The sequence below is a fragment of the Acromyrmex echinatior genome, chromosome 14, assembly GCF_024713525.1.
Source record: "Acromyrmex echinatior isolate Ae372 chromosome 14, ASM2471352v2, whole genome shotgun sequence".
NCBI lineage: Eukaryota > Metazoa > Arthropoda > Insecta > Hymenoptera > Formicidae > Acromyrmex > Acromyrmex echinatior.
The window spans coordinates 9,088,451-9,113,589 of NC_141865.1; the positions used below are offsets into that span (position 1 = coordinate 9,088,451).

Below are 25,139 nucleotides of genomic sequence, written 5' to 3' on the forward strand. Positions count from 1 at the left end.
GTGTTGTTAACACTTTAATTTCCACGTATACACGTATATACGTATATAGAAATAAAATATCTACATTTTCCCTAAAATATATAGCGTTTGCGCATAAACGATGACTTTATTCCCGTATAATTTGCATTTGTATATACGTCGTTTATTTTGCATAACGCAAACTGAGCGGGAAGTGATTAATATCCGAAAGTATAACAGTTGGTGAAAAAATGCAAGTGTGATCTGTAGACGCGTGTCGAAGCAAAGTGGCAAGTTAAAATGGGAAAATGGGGAAAAGCGAAAAAGCGAAAAAGCGAAAAAGCGCGATCCGACCCTGCAGCTCCGGATCAGTATGGTATCGAGCATTTGTTCGTCGTTTTGTTTGCCCGGAGAAGGTATTGGTGAATGCGAGTGAGTGCTGCGCTCTCGCATGCCGCTGCATCGTACTACCCACAATGCTTTGTGTCTATCGGCTGGGTTTATCCAACGATCGATCCGGGCGGGTACCCGGCGACTCGCTTAAAACCTTCCGGAGAAAATATAGTAAGCGATCTCGCGTCGCCACCGGCAACAACGTCTCCCGCTATTTAGCGATAATATCGCGTTAGCCACCGAAGGAAAAAGTCGATCCACGCCGAGCGACGTCGTGCAAATATATCGTCGAGATCGTTATGCTTCCATTACGCTAAAGAGAAATCGTAAAAATCGCCCCGCGGCCGCAGGCCGAGATCTGTGAAGCGCGAAATTCATGTAACATATTAATTAAAAACAAAAGGAAAGAGATTGATAAAAATAAAATTGCAGGTAATATGTATAAAATGAAATGTGTGTGTGTAAATTCGATATAACAGATTTGAATTAAATTACGAGAGAATTACACAAATAAAAGATTATATTATATATAATATCTTTACATTACAATATTAAATCGTGAAAAATGATATACTAAATTGAATTATTGATAATACAGATATATTATGTTTTTCATGATAATAAACCACGCGATAGCGTCGCTTCGAATGGTTCTATTTAAGTTTGCAGCGACAGAGTACGCGAGAAATTATTGCAAAAATAAATGCTGTGTGCATAAATTAAAACGGTCTCGCGTCGGGAATGTTAACGATAATTTCGTGTTTGACATCGAAAAAGAATTAATCGAGGGCGGAGCGGAGCGCGCGAATATTGGACTGGCTACGTGCCCGCTTCCATTAATCGAACTGAAAATCGCGGAAATTACGTTACGTTCGCGACCAAAAGCGCTGTCACGTTCATACACCGAAATCACCGGATTTGATTACTAAGCGAAACATAATAACGCTCGGCTCATTGAAAGCAAATAACGGCGCCCGCGCCAAGTTTGTAGTTGGTTTTCCGACCAGACATAAATAAATTTCACGAACGGCGAATCATTTGTATAACACGCGTCCAAAAATGATACACGTCGCGGCGCGCGGGGCACATTAAAATCAACGCGCGCTGCAAATACCGCTGGGAAACCGCGAAATTAACATATAATCCGCTCTCGCATATCTCGCGCACATTCTCTGATCTCTCATCTGACTCTGCCGTAATGTTCATAATTATTCTTTCATTATTTATTTTGGCGTTAATTCGGCGGCGTCATTCTGTGATATTCGCAGTTCGGTTTCAAGTTCTTATTTCAAGATCGTCCTAAATAATGTATTAATCGTGCTAATACTGTACTCTCAATTTGCTTTATAATATCTTTGGACCGTGAATTGGACGTGTGAATTATTTCCATTCCCATCGACGGCTGTGATTCACGCGACACGATTTCTTTAAAGACCCAAACGAGTCGACTGGCTGACAGCAGCCCGCGCGAGTGTCACCGGTTGCTCGCTCGTTCGTTCGAGAGTTCCGACTTTCTCCTTCGGAACGAATCATTAGCTTTCACTCGCGCGAATTATCCTGGTTTCCAGCTCGTAGTAGACGCGCTTCGAGTCTGCTCGCTCGCAGCTCACAAGCGTCTACCTGCCACCAGGTGTGTTACATATCGAGCAATGGGCTTTACCGATCTAAATATTTATAGAATATCACAAAAGGGATATTGACAATAGCGGAAACACACGGCGTTGCTCCCTTTAAAATTGCGGGAAATTCATTTATCTGAACCAAAAATATCGAAGCGTTAATAATGTTTTTCTATAAATAAATTCAGAGACTATTAACGATAAAAAATTTATATAATACCTCTTTTTACACATATAATGGAATAATTTAAATTTAAGCTTACTTAAAAAGAGAATTTTTATAAATTGAGAATTAGGATATCTTACAATGAGATATCTGTAAAGGTTGAAATTTAATAAACTGCGACAAATAACGATCTCGTTTCGCGTGTCCATTTTCCCGCCTTTTCTAAAGGTATAACAAATGTTTGCTCTACTAGTATGAATAAAACATTGTTCTCTACTTTACGCTTGAACGTACAATATTCTTGCTGCAGTATACGGAATCAATGTCCGCCGGGTCGAACTTACTTTCCACCGCAACCGGAGTCGCGCAAATATCCCGCATGTTTCATGATACGAGCGCAGCACTATGCTTGTCCCGTATCGTAAACTAGTTATCCTCATATTCGATATTCGCACTGCAACCGATACTATCGATAATACAAAGCTATTGCAGTCCAATGAATACTAAAAGACGCAGATACGGATATATTGAACTCTTTTTAGAGTCGCCCAACAAAAAGATTGTAGAAAGTATGTACCTTCTTTTAAATCTCTTTCAAAAGTTATAACAAATGTGTTTTCTTTCGAAAAAATTTTAGATTTTTTTAAAAGTTTAAGAAATTTTCTACGTCAATTGTATCGACATACCTAATACGCTTTTACAGCAATTACGTAATTAATTTTCTTCTCCCTACTACAGTCCCGAATATCTTTGTAATTCGTTTGAAACTTAAAATTGAACGAGAAATCTTGCTTCGCTTTGTATATAATTTTTCGATAACCGCGAATATCAAAATGAAATCGCGATTCGCAGACTTGCGTGTGCTTGCGAGTCGACAATGGCGTAAAGTGAGAGCATCATAACTGTCATGCACGATATATCATCGTGCGTGTTTCAGAATGCGCCTCCGGGAAGCGTAAAAGACGACCATCTCCCCCTCCCCCCCCCCCACCTCTCTTGTTTGACTTCCATTTTCGATTGTGCCCGTTGACGTTCGTTCGCGCGCCGATCCCGTCACCTCGCTCGCGCTAAGTTTATCGCTCATTTTATTACCGATCGTAAGACGTCAACGATTCACGGTAAAAGCACCGGTAAATAACATATCGCCGGCGTATAAACGTTACGTTAAAGCCCACCACGTACATCTACCGCGACGCGTTTCGCGTTTCGCGTTTCGCTCGCGCCCGCGCGAAAGTGGGAAATTGCACGCCGCAGCGAATCGATCACCGCGCGATAAAGAGCGCCGCGATAAAACGGACAAAGGGCGATTATCGTAGCTCGTGAATTGCCTTCGGTGATTTAGCGTGAGGCGCTTTATTTCCGCTGGCTATTCAGGTTTCATCGCACGGTCCGCTCTCTTTTTCGAGGAATTTCACCCTATCACAGCACGAACGCGCGCCACATTGTCAAATGTTAATATAGTGTTAATTTTTAATTACTCAAATATATATATATATATATATTTCCAACTATATATGCCACGTTACTTCCTTCTGCAAATTTTTATTAAATTACATTAACGTAATGCACTTTTACACAACAATTACGATCATTTTCTTCTAGTCCCGAGTATTTTTATTTGTAATTTGTTTCAAACAATCTTACGAGTGTTTTACTTTGGGATGTAATTTTGTGATAATCAAATATCAAAATAAAATTGCTTTGTTAAGCATATCTCAAAGAGGATAATGAAGAAAGCCATTTTCAATAATTATTAATTAATTATAAATATATTATTACTTTAAAAGCATGCAATCAATAGCGATTAGAAAATAGATACGAACATGATGGGGTGTATATCTCGCTGTTAATGAATGCAGACGACCTCTTACCTGAAACAAGAAAAATGAGCGTATAAATCAAGGCATTCTAACCAATATATACGAACGTGATGGGAAATGATTCGACGTTTCAACAAACTAAAAATTCCTCTTACTAAAATATCAACATGAAAAGAATTTGCTAAAGTATCTAAAAATTTAACTAGATACAGATTTGAGAACAGTTTTGTTGGACTCTCAAAATTGTTACGTAGAACACTTAAACGTAATGATAAACGCTACAAATTCAAAAGATTGAACAACCAGTTTGAACATCCTGCGTAATTGTTCCGATGGTTCAAAATTCAGAGCTGTGACTGTAGCTAGAGCAAAATTTTTAGATACTTAACAAGACCATTATTTCCATAAAGCGAGAGAAGTGCAGTTCGAAGTACAGTTTACAGGGAGGGAAGGGAATGCATCTCCAGCATTATCGTAGCCCTCGCAAACTATTCGAAGCGAGTGAGCTCGTAGCTGTCGGCCAAAGAGCTACGCGGTTTCAGAATGATGGAATCGCGAGCGCGCGCGCGAGTAAAGCGTACATTCCCGTAGCTGTCCCGATTCATCAGGACAGGCCTGCACGCCGGTCGAGAACAGCGGGGCCTGTTTGCAACTCGCCGAGAGAAGCACCGCTCTGCGCCAGTCGCGGCCAAGCACCAATAACGCCGAGTTAATGATGTTTGGTTGACGGATTTATGAGGGCAGTGCATGCGCGCGCGGCGTGCATACGCGAGTAAAAGGAGTCATTGCACGGGCAAAGATACGACGACCCCCGCGGGCGAGTCTTCGATCGTATCGCGGAAACCATTAGCCGAACGTACGGCAAAAACGTCCGGATGAAATCGCACGGTGCGATCCCTTCCCTCAACTGACGCGCACATCGGGACATGGGACGGGACGGAATAAGAAGATTGATGCCCGCGCGGCCCGCGCGATTGATAACGACAAAAATATTGTGCGCTGAGAAATATCATCCGTCTCGACCGATCCCAACGAGCCGCGAGAGAAGATCGCGCGCGCTGCATCGATCGCTGTCGATCACGCGAGCGCGATTCTTCTCTTCTCACACGCCGTTGCGCGATATCACGCCTCGTAATGACACGGCCGGCCGGAAAGTAGTATCGAAAGAACGCGACACGTTCGTAGCGAGAATTTATTCTCGCCGTTGCCGGCCGCGATTTCCTTTGATCGCGGACGAACATTGCGTCCAATCACGCTTGCGATGATGACGCGCGATCGCGCATCTGGCATGAATATTGGATATGACGTTCAAATGTATCAACATCCCGTATCTCCGAGCACACAGATCGATTCGATGGAGCTTTCTTGGATTCGACGTAAATATCGACAAAGCGATATCGCGTGGATTACTTTTATGGAAGATTCAATTCTCCACAAACGTTCACGAATTAATATAATCGATGGAGGAAACGCGCGTAAAAAACTCATGAAGGAAATTATAAGAAACATAGGTACTGTAAAATCATGGAACTCGAGAAACATTACATACAGAAATTTTTTTATCCAGAGAGAAGAACATGTTATTTTTACGCTGCACTGTTAAATATCAATCCAATCGCTTGAGTTAAATTATAAAATTTTGTAACTTTTAACTTTAATGTGTGTCAAAATATAAATCAATCCATTTCTGTAATTAGTTTTTTAGAGTAAACATATTAATGTATGCATTTAGTAAATAAGCACTTAAATTTGAGTCAAATTTAACACAGAGTTAAATTGTTTAATCTCATTGTTTTAATCAAATTAACATTGCTGAATAGGAGTAGTGGTCACCTATAGGAATGAAAAGAAATAACTTAGATTGGATATAATTTGACATTATGAATTTTACAGGGTGTATTTTGACGCTTTGAAACCGAATCCGATGTCTACAAATTCCTCATGTAACAATTTTCTTATTTCAACTGAAAATAGCTTGATTTTCCAATATTTTTAACCTACCAATTTACATATTATCGCTGAACTTACTTTCTCTCTTTTACATTCCATATTAAAAACCAGGCTATAAATGTCACTAAAAATACTAGAAAATACTAGAAAATCAAAGCATTTTTCGTCGATAAAATATTTTTGACGTGATGGAATAATTTGGACATCGGATTCGGTTTCAAAGCGTCAAAATACACAAGAATACCGCGGTCTAATCTCCGAATCAAACGTTAAATTTTGTTTTGTCTACCAATGTTATTAACATTCAGGAAAATATCATCTATTACTTCGAGCTATTAACTTCGTGTGTAACGATAGCTCTGTAAAAATGTTCGCCGTTGCATTTTCTAACGGGAGATAACGAAGCCATGCATTGAACAGGCGAAATCGAGAAAAGCGTGTAGGGCGTAACAAAAAAATTCGCCCTCGCGCGTTTCCGAAAACACGCTCGAAAGCCGATCGCATGCACTTTTCGACACGATGTTGTTAAAAGCGAACGAGATCGGACAACAATGGGCTTATCGTGCACTCGGCAGTGAATGACAATCTCGTTCTGCCAATCGCGAGAGAACTCGATAAAACTGCACGACGATAAACACTGGACTGGATCAGACGAGCTTGTTAGCATAACTCCCGATCGTTCGCAGCTTCGCGCGTGAATGCTTTCTGCGAGAATGCGTCTATGTTATCATGATAACCGGTTACATTAGTCGCATGAGTAACTAGCGTGCAAAAAACAATCGGAAAGATCCATCGATCGCACTGTGCTCTTTTGGATCCGCGATTGCCAATTTATTCGACGATTAATCGAGAGAATACAAATACAAGCTTCTCAAACTTCAAGATACTTCGTATCTCAAATAATTGTTTTTTTTTTATTACAGTCGTTTGTACGCAGGGAATTGAAGACGAAACGTTGGGTGTAGTAGAAATTTGAACCGTATTGCAATATCAAACAATTAAAAATTGAAATTATTAGCGTTATTACAAGCATTGGATCCAATTGCAACAGATAACGATAATAAAAATTAGATAAAGCCGCGGTTACGCGTACGAATAAATTAATTATGATAGGTATATGCGTTCATATATGGATGGAAACTACACGGTCGCGCCCATAACGTCACATCACATAATATACTGCGTATAATAAAAGAACCGAGAAGCAGCGAGCATTTGTTATTGAATTCTGATAGTATAAGATATATATTCAGAACGCGCGGTGGTTCTTAACGTTTCCGCCGTAGAATATGAAAAAAAATACGATTACGAGTTGTCGTTTTATAGTACATCCGCCTCGCGATCGCCAAGCCGAAATTGCCCAGACGGTGCGTTAAAAAAAAATGTTAAAAAAAAAAAGGAGCACAAACAACGATGCGGTTTCGCGCAAGTCCCAAGGGGACTGTCGTTTTATCCTCGGCTGTCATGCCGTTAACGTCTTGCGCGCTGGGCCCGGTTGGTGGTAATGGTGGTCTATACGCGAGGAGATCGTCGTCACGGGTAATTGACACTTTGTAGGATAATGGCAGCGTGAATACGTGTTCGCTGCGCGCGTTCTCATGCCCCGTCTTGGCGTCTTCCGAAGATGACTATCGGTACACCGATGTGTGTACGCGGTCTCGCAACGTTCCATCTTCGCTTACTCACGACGACGATCGGCCGCTTTGTGTAAAATGCCCCTGTTGGCCACTGACGATTCGATCATTACGTTGCGCAAAAGTTATTACCTGGGACGAGCAATCTGCGAGCGGTAATGTCGTTCCTGCGTGTGCGCGCGCGCGAGCGAGCGGGACCAATTTACTTAATAATGATGCTTTTAGTAATAATGAAAGACTCCGGAATCTACCGAGCATCGTTTTGCGCCGCGAGCGACGCGGATAATACAATCGCGAAAAGTACTCGCGTATCTACTTATATACTAAACCAAGGCCGGTGACGCGACGTGCGTGCATGGCACGCGCGACACTCGCACGGAGTAATTGCGTATATGAAATCGGTGTTACGTTGTTACAGACCGGTGTATCGGACCGAGAGAGAGCAAATTGCATGCACGACGATTCACCATACCAAAGAACGAGCGCATCGCGTGAACAGTCGTGGCGAACCTAACTCATCATTTTCCCGGCCGAACATAGCGCGAAGAAAATCAGCTCTTGACAACAAATCGCTTTTTGTATTCATAAAAAAACAAAAAAACAGATACGTAAGCATTAAGAATTCTGAATGATTTTATCAACATCTTGCACTGTCTATAATCTATTTTTATATTTGTTAAATCTTAGATTTTCAAAGAGATGCGATTAGATTTTAAAATTGTGAGCCAGGAGGATTATTTCACTTCATTTATCCTTCATTTATCACTTCAAGACGCCATTTTAAAAAAATGAGAAATAATCATTACATTAAAACAATGTAAAAAAAATGTCTGAAATCAGATCTATTGTTTCGCATAAGATTTTTTTGTAACATTTCAAATAGTTTTTCCAGAAATACGTATATTGATTTCGATTCTAAATGCGCAAGACATTCTCCTCCTGATTCTTAAAAATGAGCGTTAAAGCGAGATGATTTAACGATGCCTTCAAAGCGAACGTCAAAGCACCGCGTCGAATATTTAATGATTTCCTTTTTTTTTTATTCCTTCGTTAAAAAATCTCACAGACCTTGACAATGAGAGACTGATCCACATATTCCATAACCGTCACCGCGTTAACTCGCACGGAAGTTTATTTGCGTATGACACGAGAGCGAATACCATCACGTCGAGCGCGTAAATAATCCATTCGTCTTTATCATTCGTCGTGAACCAGCGGAAAATTATACCGTTCGTAGAAAATACGTATACAGAAGAGAAACCAAGCTCTGGACAACAATGTACGGGTACGTTCGTGGCGGTGATGGTGCAGCGACACGAACAAACGGCGTGCAATGCATAATGCAGCGTGGATAATAAATAAATACTTTGTCTTTCGTATCGATCACGACGCATCGCAAACCCTCGTTAATCTTACGCCTTCGCGATACTCGAGGGATAGATCTGTTTACGACGCACTTTTTTTTTTAAATTTGCATTGATGATTAATAGTATCGTTTGAAGCGCGAATATATCTAAAGCGGACGCGGCAAAGGGATCGCCGACGGCGATACAACGCGCGCGTTTTGCACGCCAGTGTTTAATACGAAAATACCTTCGTGCCAGGCAAATCATTATGACCGCCGCTAGATTATCCGCGTAATCAACGAGCACGTTACTCCGTTTTTCCAAGAGTAGCGCACTGAACTTCTGGTGACTAATTAACTCCTTTTGCTTAGGCGAGGTAATAAATCTCGGCTCAAGATTTCAAAATCCTTGCGTTGGAAAAGAGAGAAAAAGAAAGACGCACACTTTTTTTTAATATATAAAATTTATAAATTAGAAATATCATTAAGTACGATATTTTCTAATTTATGTAAACTTTTTGTTTAAGCAATTTTTTATATTTATAATTCATCAGAAATTCCCTTGCGTTATTTAAAATTGCGTAATAATCTTGCTTATAATTAGAAACATCATACTTGACGATATTTCTAATTATATGCAAGATTATTATGCAATTTTAAATAACCGCAAGCAAATTTCTGATTTACAAAAATTGCTTAGAGAAATCTACTTTCATATTTGTGTTTCGCAACAACAATCGAACTGGTTATGACTGAATCGTGACCGTGCATCCCGCAATAGCGACGTGCATACGTAACGATTCGCACCTATACGTGCATTTAACGTGCGCTCGGTCAGAAACTGAGTATGTTACAGCTTGACGCCTAGAATCGGGCAACGTGCCGGATAACTACGACGGATTGCGGAGTGCACGTGCTATGAATAGTTGGATTCGAGTTAACGTTGATTATCGTGGCGTTCGCGTGTCGCGACGGCAACGACGGCAACGACGTCGTCGACGACGACGACGACGACGACTAGCGTCGCAACACAGCGCTGAAATTTTCTGATCTAACCGCTGGCTCCCATACTCTGACTCGCTAATATTAGAATTGAGCGAACGCATACCGACGTTTCTGCTCGAGGTGCTTTGTTAGCGCTATATCCGCCGATCGGGAAGCGCTAGAGTTAAATATATATCAGGAATACGCAGCCGTTGATAATTTTAAACATCTCGCGGAGCTGCCACAAAAAAAAATTGACTCTCGTAAGAGATAAAATATGAGTAAAGACTAAAACTATGGCACACAGAAAACCGTAAGGCAACAAGACGTAAGCAGTAAGCGAATTAGCCAATTATAGTAAAATAATCACAGTGAGACAATAACGTAAGCAGTAGCGAATCCAAAATGTTGACTTGTTTACGTCTACAGTAACGCTAAAATTTTTCTATGTGTATTCATAATCTTAATTGGTTTGAAAAAGGACAATTGCAAATAAAAAGGTTTTTCTTACTCTTCAAATGGAATATTTTTAAAACAGATGTATGTAATGAAAAAACAGACATTTCAAAGTGCAAAAGAAAATGTCAGAATCTTATCTTCGCTGTGTAATCTTTCAATCAAAATTAAAATATTTATATTTATATAATTTTATTGTAATAATTGTGATTTTTTTTTTTTTCAAACCAACGAGATGTTATAATTTTTTAATATTAAAATTGTTCTTTACACTCGGTGTAACGTGAAAGCATCTTGCATCTGATAAAATAACTTCTCGAGTTGTAGTTGTTTATTCAGTTAAACCGTCCGTGTTGAACATCGTTGTGATTAAATGCGGGTCGAATAAACGCGACCGCCTGACGCGCACATAATGATTTATCAGCACGAAGGCGACTCGCGTTGCAGGCCGGTGCAAACCGATACGGTGAACGATATATCGGCAGGATTGAATCTGGGTCAAGGAGAAATCGGATCGCGTTGCCCGAGTCGCTTCGTACTGCCAAAGGTTTGGCATCGTTAGCATTGATCACGCGACGGCAACGAGACAACGCAATCGATAGGAGGGCAATCGTTCACTCAAACCGGTTTAACCTTTCCTTTTAGCATTTGGAGAGCGCGAATAAATTGCCGAAAGCAGTTCTCATTAAATTAAATAATATACGTACATATCTTATTGGTTGCGGATTGAGGTCACGAATAAATGGTCCATGCGCGATGCTAAATTGCATTCGGTAATCGTAACCGCCAGTTGAAAGCCGTGTATTAATATCGGAAAGGTAGAATCAGCGCGAACATCATTTTCATCAATTCGAAGGCTCGTTTAAGTAAAGACTTATGGTGTTGTAAAAAAAATTCGCACTCAAGTTTCCGCACGTCCACGAGTGTGTGTATCGCCATAAAATCTGGGCGCGGTAAAATCCGTTACCTCATCGTACACTCGCGCCTCGATGCGTTCTCGATTTCCCTATAAACCTCGAAGGAGAATCGTTCTAAATCCCATATACGATCGTGCGGCGAAAACAGGGCGGCTCCAGAGAGAAGCTGGAGAAGCGTAAAGCGCACAAAGGCGAGAGACAAAATCCAGAACGCCGACAGCTTGTTTAATCGCGTACATACCCGGACGTTCTAATTACAAACTGGGGAATCCGGCGTCATAACGCAATCAGTCGTACATTTTCATTAACAATTATTGCGAAAGGGGAGTTAATGCACTTAATCGTAGTTGTAATTAATCTCTCTCCATCCATCGAATACGATGAAGACGAGAAAAAGAACTAGAGACGAGTTCTTCTCCCGTCAGTCGAACTTTAGTCGAACCGTTGCAGCATTAGATTTGTTTTTTCATATATTGCTGCACTAGACTGCACTTTTCTTCTAAAGTCGTCAACAAACGAAAGAAAATTGTAGAGAAGTGTGTCAAAGTGTTGAAAAAGTAATAAAAGTAACAAACGAAAAGAATTAAACGGAGCTTGTAAATTTTGACAACTTTAAAATCTGCCTTTAAAAGGTTTTTATGGTTTACGATGTTATTCATGCCGTTTTGTTAACGATTCTTCTTTAACTGCCGGCGATTATCTGCAATTTCAACTGGTCTTTCGTTTTTCTTTTGTCGTGTCAGTATCGGTAATTAGTCATCGGGTCGTTTACGAGGTGCAGACGGTAAATTCGTCAAGGCAGGTAGGTTTGTTCGGCACATTTTATTGCCGATCCTCCCGTACTGGCTCAATATCAGGGCAATGATCTTTGCGGCGCCACGGAAATTATCGATATTCTTTCGCCATCGTTCACTTTGCGGTGGCGTACACAGTTGCAGTAAAACTTTATGGGCGAGGTGAAAAACGACCCGAAAAATCCGGCAATTCGAATCCTGGAAAGTCGAAAGTCATACATCAAAAGATCGATTTTCGGCAAACAAAGTTGCAAAGCTCAAACAGACCTAAATGATCGAAGTTGAAAGACGAAATTTATTGCTTGTCGTAAATGTTCAGCGACCGGAACAAAAAACTAAATGAAAGTCCATAATTTAGAATTTCAAGGGCCATTTTCTGACGTGTTAAAATCTATATTTTGCTTCGAAACTCCTCCTTTTCGCAAAGTGATTTGGAATATATATATATAGCGAAATCCAACAATCGTCAATTATCTCTATCTGAAAAAGCTTTAGGCGAGAAGCTGCCACCTATGGACACGCCATTACGCTTAATAACGATTAATTTCGATTTAATCGAATCCGACGTATTCGTTACTACTTTAATTATCGGACGCCAACGGACGCCAGCTCAACATCGCTGCATCGGGATAATTAGAACGATAGTGCGTAATGGCCTGTAATGGAGTCGATATACAATCACCAGTACACATCGCACGCATTTGCGGGCTGCAGACACGAACAATATTCGTGAAACGGACGGTTCTCTCTGACTTCCGGAACGTCTCAGTCTGGATCTCATTACATGACTCCCCCTTCGACGTCTCTTCTCTATCGCACTAAGTCGGAGGGCATCGACAAGGAGAGAACGACGACACGTCGTCCCCGAATAGACACGGCAAACTGTGGAAGGAGAGCGGAAGGGAGAGAAGGAGGGAGCGGGCGTTATTGTTCTTCAAAACAATTTAAACTTTAATTACTTCGCTGAACTGCAGAAACGGCGTTGCGACAGTCTCACTGTTTGCCATCGTAAAATTAATTGGCTTCTCCTTCTGCCTCTCTCTTCCCGCTTCGACCGCGTTTCGAGCGTATGAATCTTCCTTCTCTCACACATATACACACACACACACACACATACAACATACACGAACCTACGTGTCGCACATTTCTCTCCTCATACAGGGTGACTTCAAATAGGTAACTTTAAACATTACAGACACATCATTTGACCAATTTCAAATTTTCCTCTTGTCACTAACATTTTTACATTTTCGCAACTGCATTTATAATTTTCTGATAGACATTTTTAATTAAAATAACATTCATTTTAATTCAAGTGTATAGAAGAATTGAAAAAAATGTGTATTTTTAGATTCTATTTTATAAAATTCTTTTTTTTTTTTTTTTGCCGAAGAAAAATCAATCGCAAATTGATCATTGTCACAAGGTACATACATCCGCCTTCGATTATCGAATTATTTTAGAATCACCCTGTACATTTACCTCCGCCTCCTGCTCCTCCGACTTCCTTTCCCTCCACGTTTCTCCGCGGCCAACATTGTGGATCAATTGATACGCGGAGGTGCAGATCGAACCGCTTTCGACGCCGGCTCGTGCGTTATATCCCCGATGCAATTACCGGGAGTGCCATCTGTCACGCCGTTACACCCGCGGATATATCCGAATATCCGCCGGTTATAATGCGGCTCTTCGTGAAATTTACTCGCGAGGACCAATCGCTTACAATCGAATCGCGTTATCCGGCAGCCGATAAAAAAATGGGAGATATTTTCAGACAAAGCGTGTCAAATATTCCCCCGCCTCTCCGCGACACTTTTGATACGTTTTTCAAATAAACCTGCCTGCAAAAATGTCGAAGATAAACGAGTGAAAACGAACAAGCTAGGAAAGCTCAGTAAAATAAAATTGTTCCCGTCATTTTTTGTTACAATTACGCGCGAGTATCATAATTTTTTTCTCTCTCTAATAAGATAAATTTTTGCTTTATATTAAAACATTGAAAACCTGTGAACATATTAAACATATTAAAACAATATTCAGAGTTGTCGATTTAACACACAGTTTAATCAGATATATATATTGTATATTTGAATCAAATTTATGTATATAAATATATATGTTTCTCGCAACTAAATTCATTTATGTGAATACGAACAAAAAAATCGAAAGGAGCGAGGATTGAGAGGAGAATAGAGCAGGTAGGAAGCAGCGAAAGAAAAGTAGAACTGGAGACGAACGGAAGAAAGTAGACAAAGAAAAATCATCCGCGCCACGCCCGCGGAAATAAAATCCAGTTCTCGCCCAGAGTCCCGTGTTTGTTGATATTCATTCGCCTCTTCAACTCACTTTATTTGCCTCTCCTATTGCTGCCTCGCGGATTTGACACGTTAATAGAATTTTGTTTTTCACGCTACATTTTTCTAGTAATCAAACAACGATACACAATTTTTCGCTTCTACGTTTGATGATTTTATTTTAAATGTCATTACTTTCGTTTTATCAAATTTATATTTATATTGAATCAAATAATAACTAAATTGAATCTATTTTATGAATAATTATATCATTTTAAACGAAAATATTTTCCATTAACACAAAACTCTTTTTAAAGCAACCAATTTAATTCTCGTCGCTCGTACAACTCCAATAACATACTTTATGACAATACGAACAGTTTATAATAATCGTTGAAATACGTGTCAAATATGTATTAACAGCTACTGTTTGATGGAACTTGTAAGGAGGATGATGACGTACGCAGGGTCTCACGTCTCGACGAGAAAATTCTCGACGACGGCATCTTCTCCCCGGGCCACTTCGATCGGCCATAGCCGGGGTTCGGAACAGCAGCTGGCGGTGCGGCGGGCAGGAAAAACCGAATCCGAGCAGTCGTTCGTGTCCGCGCGCGCGCCACGCCCGCGGAAATAAAATTCGTTTCCCCACGCATATACGAGAGAGAAAGAAAGAGAGGAGGAGGAGAGAGAGAGAGAGAGAGAGAAATCTGGAGTAGAAGGAGGAGGAGGCTGCGCTCTCTTGTTGATATTCATTTGGTACGTCACTTCTACCCGTTGCGCGTTGCCGCGCCGCGCCGCGCCGCGCCGTCGGTACACGGCGGCGAGTACGGAGGCGCGTTGCCGCGCGCGCGGGGGCTGCGTTCGCCGGAAACGATTCGATGTTCCTCCCTCTTTCACCCGTGCCCCGTGCACCGCCACCCACTCACCCATCCACCCTCTCCACCGCCCTTCTCTATTCCGCACAACGAGCGCAGCCGTAATGCCGGCGGCCAATGCTCGCGAAAAGCTGACTCAGGCATCGCCGTATGGCCGGGCACGGTGCATCGATCGCCTTCTCCGCTGCACCTCCTCCACCCTCGCGAGAGAGAACCTCACCCCACGACCACCCCTGCGCAACCCCGCTGCACCCCCTCTTCCTCCTACCGCTGCTTCTCCTGCAAAACCCTCCCGCAACCCTCTTTGCTTGCACCTTGTGCTAGCGCGGCCGGGCTTTCGCCCAGTGGGCTGCGCGAGTATACCCGATTTAACGTTATTACGTCGACGATTTGCGCGACGCGGCGCGACGCGACGCGACGCGACGCTATACGACAGCGGTTACGCGACCCGCGCCGCTCTGCCGCTGATTGGAATGCGCGGACGCGACGATTTACGCTACCATGGATTATCTTTCTCTCTCTCTCTCTCTCTCTCTCTCTCTCTCTCTCTCTCTCGCGCGCGCGCGCGCATCGCGGATTTCATCCAAGACCGATCGCTATGCGTCTAACGCATAATCGATAACGATAGAAATAAATGTAAAATAGCATGTCTGCGAAATAGAGTACCGATAAAAAATGTATTTTTCACATTTCATCGCGATATTTGTCATAAGAGGAATATATGCTATTTAATAAAGTATATAGCGCAAAGACAGCACGCACATGCGTGAGACATCGATATATAAATTTCTATTATACAGTTTTATCATTCTCTTTATGAAATTTTCACGCGCTCTTTTAATGTACGATATTTCAAGGCTCTGGATAAAATAAGATTGTTATTAGTGCTGCGAAGTCAATTGTCGTAACAATAGCTCATAATTAGGGTCACACAAAGCACGAGAAAGATTATGTATAATCGTTCACATAACGATAAGCAATCTCATTCTCTTCTTCCCCTTCTCTCTCTCTCTCTCTCTCTCTCTCTCTCTCTCTCTCTCTCTTTCTCAGCTACAGATCGGCAAACGAAGCGACTGTAATTATAATACACTTAAGTACTTAACTACGAAGTAGCGAGGAGAAAGAAGCAAGCAAGGAGGAGGCTCAAAGAGCATAAAGTAAATAAGTACAGTCGCCGAAGTTTGTCGTTTCAGCCACGACCGGATTACTGGGTCCTAGTTACCTCGAGCACGGTTATCGCGAGTTGAAAAGATGCGAGAAACCGGCGAGAAACCGGCGAGAAACCGCTGCTGCCGCGATGTCGACAAGAGGAGAAAAACGAGGTGATGCCGATGGTGTTGGCGGTCGCTCCAGATGACGTCGAACCACGATGCACTCCAGTCGGATGGTTATTTCATGCGAGTAGCGATAACATTTTCCTAGCATTTAGTTAATGGATGGACGTTCTGTTCGCTCTCTCTCTCTCTCTCTCTCTCTCTCTCTCTCTCTCTCTCTCTCTCTGTCTAGTTTTCTCCCTCTATCCTCCTCCCTCGTTCGCACATGTCGCTGCGCACGTGCACAAGTCGAGCTGTTGTAGCGACATATTAAAACACCAGCACGGAAAAGCGCGATGGTCATTATTATTACGCGAGTAAAAGCACATCTACGAATTTTCGCATCTCGCAACTGCATGTAGGTACGTATACAAACGTTTTCGCGCGGAAACAGCTGACTGGAACGTTCATCATTTTATTATCGTTAACGATAATAATTAAATCAGTCGCAATTTTCGAACATACGTTAGTAAATATTTATAAAAAATCAATGATATATTAATCTATGCTAAAAAAAAAATCGACCCGCACGGAAGGAATGATTTTATTAAAGTACATAAAAATTTAGCTAGATACAAATTTGAGAATAAAAATTTTATTTGGACCATCAAAATAATTATGTAGGACGCTCAAACTCGTTGCTATAATATTAAAACTTTTTACAGCATTGTTTGTCACACTTTAGATTCCTATGTAATTATTATTGTTCAACAAAATTATTTTCAGATATGCATCTAGTTAACTTTTTAAATCGTCAACAAAATCATTTTTTGATAGATGCATATCAAACGATACATCATAAATTAGTCTGAGCACAGGTGACATTTTTTAATTAAAAAAGACCAACCGTCGCATCGATCTGAACTGCGTTTCGCGATAATAAAGCGTCATTTATCGCGACGAGACCGCGGAGACGGTTCCCGAAACCGCGTGTCATAAATCTCGAAACTTTCGTCGCGATGGCACATATTTACACATTCGCACAAACATTCGTTCAACATTCCTCGTCATTTGCAATCGCTTTTGCATATACGCTAACGACCTGGGATGACTATGTCCGAGACGTCAGGCCGTTCTATACAAAGAGCGGTAACATAGTTGATAATACAAGATTGCGAGCTAAGGGCTATCACCACAAACTAGAGCCATTTCACAAGATTTCGCGACGCAAAGCGCGCTATAGTACACTGTAATCTAACAGTTGCGTCAAGTCGCAGACATAAATCGCAAATCACGAGTGAATGCCACAGTTCCGACGCAAAACGCGCGACGCAAAATCACGATCAATTAATATTACGGAACTACGAAAATATTTTATCGTCGCGATAACTATTAGATCCGATAAAAACCGGTTACGATAAAAAATTTCAAATAAATTGCTCGATCGATGATCGCGCGTGAACACTCGTACTCCACAGTAGCTTTTTAACTTTGGTGCGTATCTGCGGGAGTCTGGTAATGTCGAGGTCAATTATATACTTTTTTTTTTCCCTGAGACTCCTGCACAAATAGAGACGCGAACGTAAACATTAACTTTCTCAATTAACTGCTCGCCAACTCACGCTACTTGAATGAAGATATATACATCTGTCTCGGAAATAGAGACCATTTATTTCGTTGTCGATGACACGAACGCACAGGTTCGTTGAAATCGATACGCACTATCGATGGCTCGCATGACTCGAAGCGAAAAGAGATGAATAAATAAAGATGCATATTACTTCGTCCGCGGATACGATTCTCTCTCTTTCTCTCTCTCTGTCTCCATCATTCTCTTTCACTCGTACTCAAAAGCAACTTTGTTTCCCCTCAGCCAAGTTTTCACCCTCACGGCTGTACGAAAAGCAGCGATACTATCGAATAGATTCAGTAGAACCAGTATTTATTTATCATTAATACGATTAGCTACCTGAAAGTTTAATCGAGAATTGGAAATAAAAATAGAATAGATATATTGTCAAAATGAATTTTTGCCCCACGTTTTATTCTCGTTAGCGACAAATTCTATTAATAATTTCGCGACAAACTGAATTTGCGGGCAGTTATCGGGTGATTAATCGATCGACACGAAGCTATGTTTTTCCGTCCGTGTCATGTTAATAGGATTAAAATCAAACTAATTACAATTGACATTCTACTTGGAGGTGATGCAAGAAATGAAATAAAAGCGGCGTCGCTGGCCGTTCCATTTGCACGTCTAACCGAGTAAAAGGAACATAAGAACGTGAAAGATTAATGGAAAGCTATAAATCACAGCGTATAAGCTACCGATTCCGAGTCATTGAAACTTTTATGGATGGGCAGGCACAATTAAATCGATAACGTTAATGCTCATTACATAGAAACTCAACCCAGAAACGTAATATAGAGCGTTATAAATATTTCAATCCGCTCCGAATGTGTAACGACGTGTCACCTTGCGTCAATCGATCGCCGGTGGTTGCATATCATTTTCTATTAAATAAACGATGTTATTGACGAATAAACACGCATCGATTGCAGCGTAATTATTACTATGATGAAATTTGACAGACACAGATAGGAGGAATTAGGGAAAAACGTTGTAGACTTTTTAATTTCAACTCATTCGTAAAATCGCACATTATTCTATCGACGTCATCTATCATACCTACATATATACCTACATATATAAATTCAATATAAATAGAACTGTCTATTTTCTGTATAAAATGTGGCAAGAATGCAATTCGCCGCCGGCGAGTAAACAACGTCAAAACCGTTCGCTGTAATCGACACGAGAATGGCAGAATTAACACGCGCAAAAATCGACGGGTCGTTCTGAAACCCGGTGAACTTCCATTTACGTTTTTCGAATATTCCATTTGACGAGCTCATCCATTTTTGCCTATCCGGCCGTGCGTTCTCGCGTCAACTAATGTACACGCGTGTCGCCCGTGCCACGTCACGTCGCGAACACCGCCGGCTGTGATTTCGCGATGGGTATCCGGATCACTGAACATACAGGCATTCAGTACGAATGGACGAATAATACGTGGATAAATGTGGATTCGCGGTAGATGAGAGAGAGAGAGAGAGAGAGAGAAAAAAAGTGAGAAAGAATGGATCAAGCGAATAGAGCGTGCGCATAAGTTCGATTCGCTTCTCGTTCCAAGTTCATCCGAGGGAGAGAAAACCGTCGCGTCGGATCGCGTCGGGTCTAAACCGCCGTTAAATCGCTCTCTCGTTTGCATCACCTCTACCTGCCTTCGAATGAAATCGCCTAGCTCTATTGTACGAGTACCCGGCGAGAGAGACGAAGGCGAAGGGAAAGAGGGCGATCTACTCTCTTACCACCCTTCTTCCTTCTTCTTCGTGGCTTCTTCCTTCTTTCTTCGTTGCAACCCCTCGATCGTGAGACGTGCACCCCGGCGAATACCGGCGGCGCCGAGACTCTGAGTCGCGCGCTTTTTTCGCTGTCCGCCAATCGATATTTCCGGTTAGAATAATTGCGACGCTACTCAAGCTGCCAAACCTGATCAATACTCGTAGAATATGTACAGAATGAGTCACGTTATGGCGAGTTGCTTCGCGCCATCTAAAATAACTTTTTACAATTTTTCGCAATTTTTCGCAAATGACAGAAATTCATCCATATGTGATTTCAAACAATAACGGATAGGTATATATTGTCGACGGGAAAATCAAAATTATAAAAATTGCCGTACGTTAGACGAGGCATTCGAAATGTATGAATTGGCGAGAATGCCAAGTCGCTTCATCATCGTTTCCAGCAGAATTCATTCTCAGGATTCGCGGTCACGTTACTTCACAAGCGCGGTCCTGGTGGTGGATAAGATAAGATGCATAGTGCTGCGAGGATTAATGTCATAGAGAAATCTCGAGCGGCACTCGGCTCCGCAGAGTGGAGGATGCCAGAGGCAAACACGAAAAACACTCGTATATCCTCGGTGCATTCTATGTTTACGGGTTGTTAACTGCGTGCGACTGTCTCGAGTTACATCAATAAACACGTACATAGATGCGCGCGCATGTACAAGAGCGGAGAGGAGGAAGTAGAGGAAGAGAACCGGGGAAGGAGAGCCCCGGACGGGGCGAAATAGAGAGACCATTTATTATTATTCAGCCGGCTCGTCTTACATCAATAAATATTTATCGACGTCCGGGCGCATGCGCCTTTCGTACCAGCGAGATGCGCAACTAGGCGCATTAACATAATCGTCGAAGCGAACGTGAGACGAGCAACCGAAGCCTCACCCTCTTCTCCAACAATGATATCTATATATATATATATAAAGATTTATAAAATCTTAGTTTCAGAAATATTACCAGCGAGTCTCACCAAAAAGAACCAGTAATTTCCAAAAAATTTGCCAATTTTTCATGCCACAAGATCCATGAAGCACATTTTGTTGGCATATTTTATTAATATGAAAAAAATAATGACAATTCCAGGTAGCACTTTGTGTTAGTTGTACAGTTCCTGATCAAAATAAAAATTTTTTATACTAAAAAATCAAAACTGAAAATATCGCGTGTTAATTTTAATTTTGAATATAATACAAAACTTTTTTTATTTTAATATATTTAATAAGGAACTGTAAAACTATGAAAAGTACTACTGAAACTATCATTATTTTTCTCCCCTGATATGTCAATCGCTACAATGCTCACTAAAAAAAAAAACTCTTAGCTATAGAGTTAAGTTGTAATCATCTATGTTTATCTATTTAATCTTTTTTCACTTTCTTCGATCTTATTCCTTCGCGAGAGAGAGAGAGAGGGAGAGAGAGAGAAAAAGAGACTTTCCTTATTTCGCGGTATCCGCACGTAACCTCGGCGCACGAGACTAATTGGATTTCGCTCCCTCGACACGCTAATGACCGTATTCCATTTCCGCGGCTCGAGGTAGTCGGCGCGATGCATCTCCTCGCACGATCTTCCGGCGGTCGGTCGCGCCGCGCCGCGCCGCGCCGGTGGCATTCGAGCGAAAATCGCATTACCGCCACGGTCGAAAGAGTTCCGTTCCCGCGAGTGCTTAGTGCAAATATCAGAAAACTAAAGAAAGAAAGAGGGAAAAACTCTTGTGTGTGCTATCCGTATGTATCGAGTGAATTCGAGGATTTTCGTCTCGCTTCCGTAATCTCGCCATTTCCAGATACGATTGAATCTTGTACGCTTGTTATAAAATTTGATTTGAGTACACCATACGATAAATCGGTAAATAAATAAACTAGGAAACATGTAGAGTTTAAGTACAACACACGTTCATAATTACATCTCAATCGAAACGTTAGTCTCTTATTAGTAATTCAATGATAATTTACAATTTATATTGCATTCAGGATACTACGTATATAAATTCAACTTTCTTTATAAACGCTTACTTAGAAAAAAAAAACTAAAAAAACTATTCTTACGTACATGTTGCAACAAATAAAAGATTTCAACGGGGAAGAATTCATCGTTAGATCTTGGAAAGTTGTACGAAAGTTTGGCAAGATGTATCCGAGATGAATCATCCCATATAGACTCGTATTTAAATTTGTGTTTCATTGATTTTCTCTGCGAATTTGTACGTGATGTATTTCTAGAAATGATAAACAATAGATGCACGCATATAACACGTATGGCGACGCGCGGCGCGTTCGATTTCCTTCTATTCCCTGAACAATAGGCATTCTGCCTTGATTGCCGGTACATCAATCGCGCAGATGCACGTCAATCGCTTTGCACATGCACATCGTTCTTCCGGCAACATCGATTTCAGAGTGCTGAGAATGTTACCGACATCGCGATGCCCACGCAGTCGACTCGTGCATGAGCGACGTTACCGTCCGCCAATCCGCGAGATGCAGCTGCAGACGCTCGGATGCATTTGATTCGCATGGTGTAATATTTATCCAATCTGAGAAAATAAATATATTCCACTCGCTTGCCTAGAAAAATATTCCGTATTTTTCTTTCTCTCAAAATTTATCTAAACTAAAAGGTTTTCTTTTCTAAACTTCAAAAGTTTATTTTGATACTCCGAGTGTAATTCTTCATGCACAAAATGTGAAATTAATATATTAATCCTTTTAAAGAATAACACGCAATAATTGTTAAAAAAAAAACCATGGTGTAATAGATAGATGTATATTAATAGACTTAAACACACTGAAAAAAAAATTCTGATTTAAAAAAAAACGAATCGAAAGATTCTGATTGTATCAATCAGAAATCTGATTATCTCAACCAGAATTATATAACAGATTCAGCTCCCGAAAATTCTGATTTGTTCATTTTCCACCAGAATTCCAATTAATGCAACCAGCCTTTTTTTTTCGCCCAGTGCATATATGCATACACTCGTGCGCGATTACATGAAAAGTATTTTCGTCTTTCCGCATTGAGTTAATTTTACATACAGCTTTCAGAATTGCGCTTCGCATTTAATTAACGAGCACGCTCGATTGCGAATCCGAGGCTTCGCAGCGCACAGCGCGAACTTAATGACGATATTATTATTCGAAGCCTCGGCTTTGCTCCGTAGAGTACGAGCGTACTCGACGGACTCGTGAGAGATAGAGGATGACAGACAGAGACGTGCGTTGCGTGCGACCTACATCGCTTGAATCACCGCGAGTCGCTTTATCTATTTTTAAGCGCGGATCTATATTGTATCTTGGTGCACAGATCGCGATGCGTGACGCGAGGGAGCAAGGCGGTTCCGCTCGGCGGAAAACGAGGTATTTAAACGGAGCGTTATTCGCGGAGATACTTGGAACTTATCACGTGTTAGAGGTGTGCAATCTGCCGATCTTATTAAAGGCTTAAGCGCGATACGATCGTACGGTTTAAGCGCAGGAACGAAGCAGCGCGTAAAATTTCAAGGCAGCGTTGTGTGACGCGCGTGTGCATGAATCTCCAGTATCGCGTAAAACGTCGGCGGTTAAACGAAACAGAACTAACTGTCACCATGCAAGATAAGCCAGCTGAAAAGTATCGACTAGCGCTTAACGTGAGAAAAAGGCAATGTCGATTCAGAGGGTTGTCACATATTCCTAAAATTTCATAACTTGAGTTTCAGAAAATTTCCCTGACTGTGACTTTCCCTAATTTTTCAATATTTGGAAATTTTTTTTTTTTTTATATTTTTCATCCTTTATTTACGATTTAGAAATCGTCAAATATTGGATTGAGAGAATAATTTAATATAGCGGTATAATCGCTATTGTTGCTATTTAATTAAGTTAATACTCCAAAAGTGCGTAAGAGTGTGATGTATATATATTAAATTTCTTTAAAGCCGAGAATTTTAATTTTCGAAAAAATTCTACAAACTTCCCTAACTTTTCCTTGATTGCCAACTTTGGTTCAGTAAGTAAACGTAATTACGTTATATCAAAATCTCTTGAAAAATTAACTGATAAATTCAATTTCTATGAGAAACTTAATTGACAACGAGCATCCTTTCATTGAAATTATTAATCGTTCAAAAATATTACACTATCGACATCTCGAATATATTCTCTTCGATATTATTCTCCAATTAATGAAGAGTTCAGCAGTGAAAAAACACACGAAGGGCAGTTTAAGGGCAGCCTATATTTCCATGATCGATCGATAAGACTGCAATGTATTACATAGCCACGAAAATGTAATCTTCCATCGGCGCAGGCTGTCGCTTCAACGTTGCACGCGAGTGAATGTGCTCGGTTGAAGCAAATGCAACGCGCGTATCGAAACGACGCGTTTGTTTCGCGGGACGCGCAATTGTGTCCTCGTCGCGAAACAACACTGCGGGTTTAAAAGTGCGGAAAAAAATCACAAACGCGATTGAACGTCACCGGTCGAACGGCCGACAAATTTTTTTTCCCTCGTGCGTGATGTGAAACGATCGATAAGCGACCACGCAACGCGGAGTGTCGCGGAGCGGAAATCGGATTGCCTCGGGGCGGCTGCAACGTTTCGACCGTTTCGACCGTTTCGACCGTTTCGACCGTTTCGATGCACGTGGCATCGAACCTGCACAGCCTGGGAGAGCCGTGAGAAATGTATGTACGTGGCTCGCGGTTTCCATGTATATTATTGAAGACTTGGCACAGATCGCGCTAGAGAGAAACTGAGAAACGCTTGCTCACTCTTCCGCGCTGTGCACTTACGTGATCTTTATGCGCCCGTAGCCTGAGGTGACATTTAGTTGCTGGAATGCGCGGGAGCGTCGACGCCAACACGCAGTCGGAATGATACACCGTAAACAATGACGTGGCGTTGAAACTCATCTTAATCGGCTTATTAGTCTTCTCTCTCGGTTCGCTGTTTATCATGTCGTGTTCATCATATATGCGTTCCGCTTAAAGTTGCCAGAGTTAACATTAAGACGAATTCTAGAGAGTAACGGTGTGTATATATATATATATATATATATATATATATATATATATATATAATATATATATATATATATATAGAGAGAGAGAGAGAGAGAAATTATTAATTAAATCTACTACGTATACGAGTCGAAATTTTATTCTTACTTTCAACTTCAATTAGACTTTTAGATATTCTTAAAATACTCTGATAAATCTCTTTTGATATTATTTAATCTATAATAACTTTTATTTATGGAACCAAATTCTATTCGAGTTAAACTTTTT

The 25,139-nt window shown here is 41.1% G+C and overlaps 1 protein-coding gene and 1 long non-coding RNA gene across 11 annotated transcripts in view; both read right to left on the reverse strand.

Moving 5' to 3' along the window:
• The window catches only part of LOC105148835 (uncharacterized), a 231,977-nt gene that overhangs the window by 189,011 nt on the left and 17,827 nt on the right, over positions 1–25,139 (reverse strand). The gene's annotated exons all lie outside the window — the stretch shown is intronic.
• LOC147907420 (uncharacterized) lies at positions 6,181–24,883 on the reverse strand. The gene is made up of 2 exons (XR_015547301.1): positions 20,205–24,883; positions 6,181–20,074 (listed from the first exon to the last, which is right to left on the reverse strand). It is a non-coding gene; the product is annotated as an uncharacterized LOC147907420 (long non-coding RNA).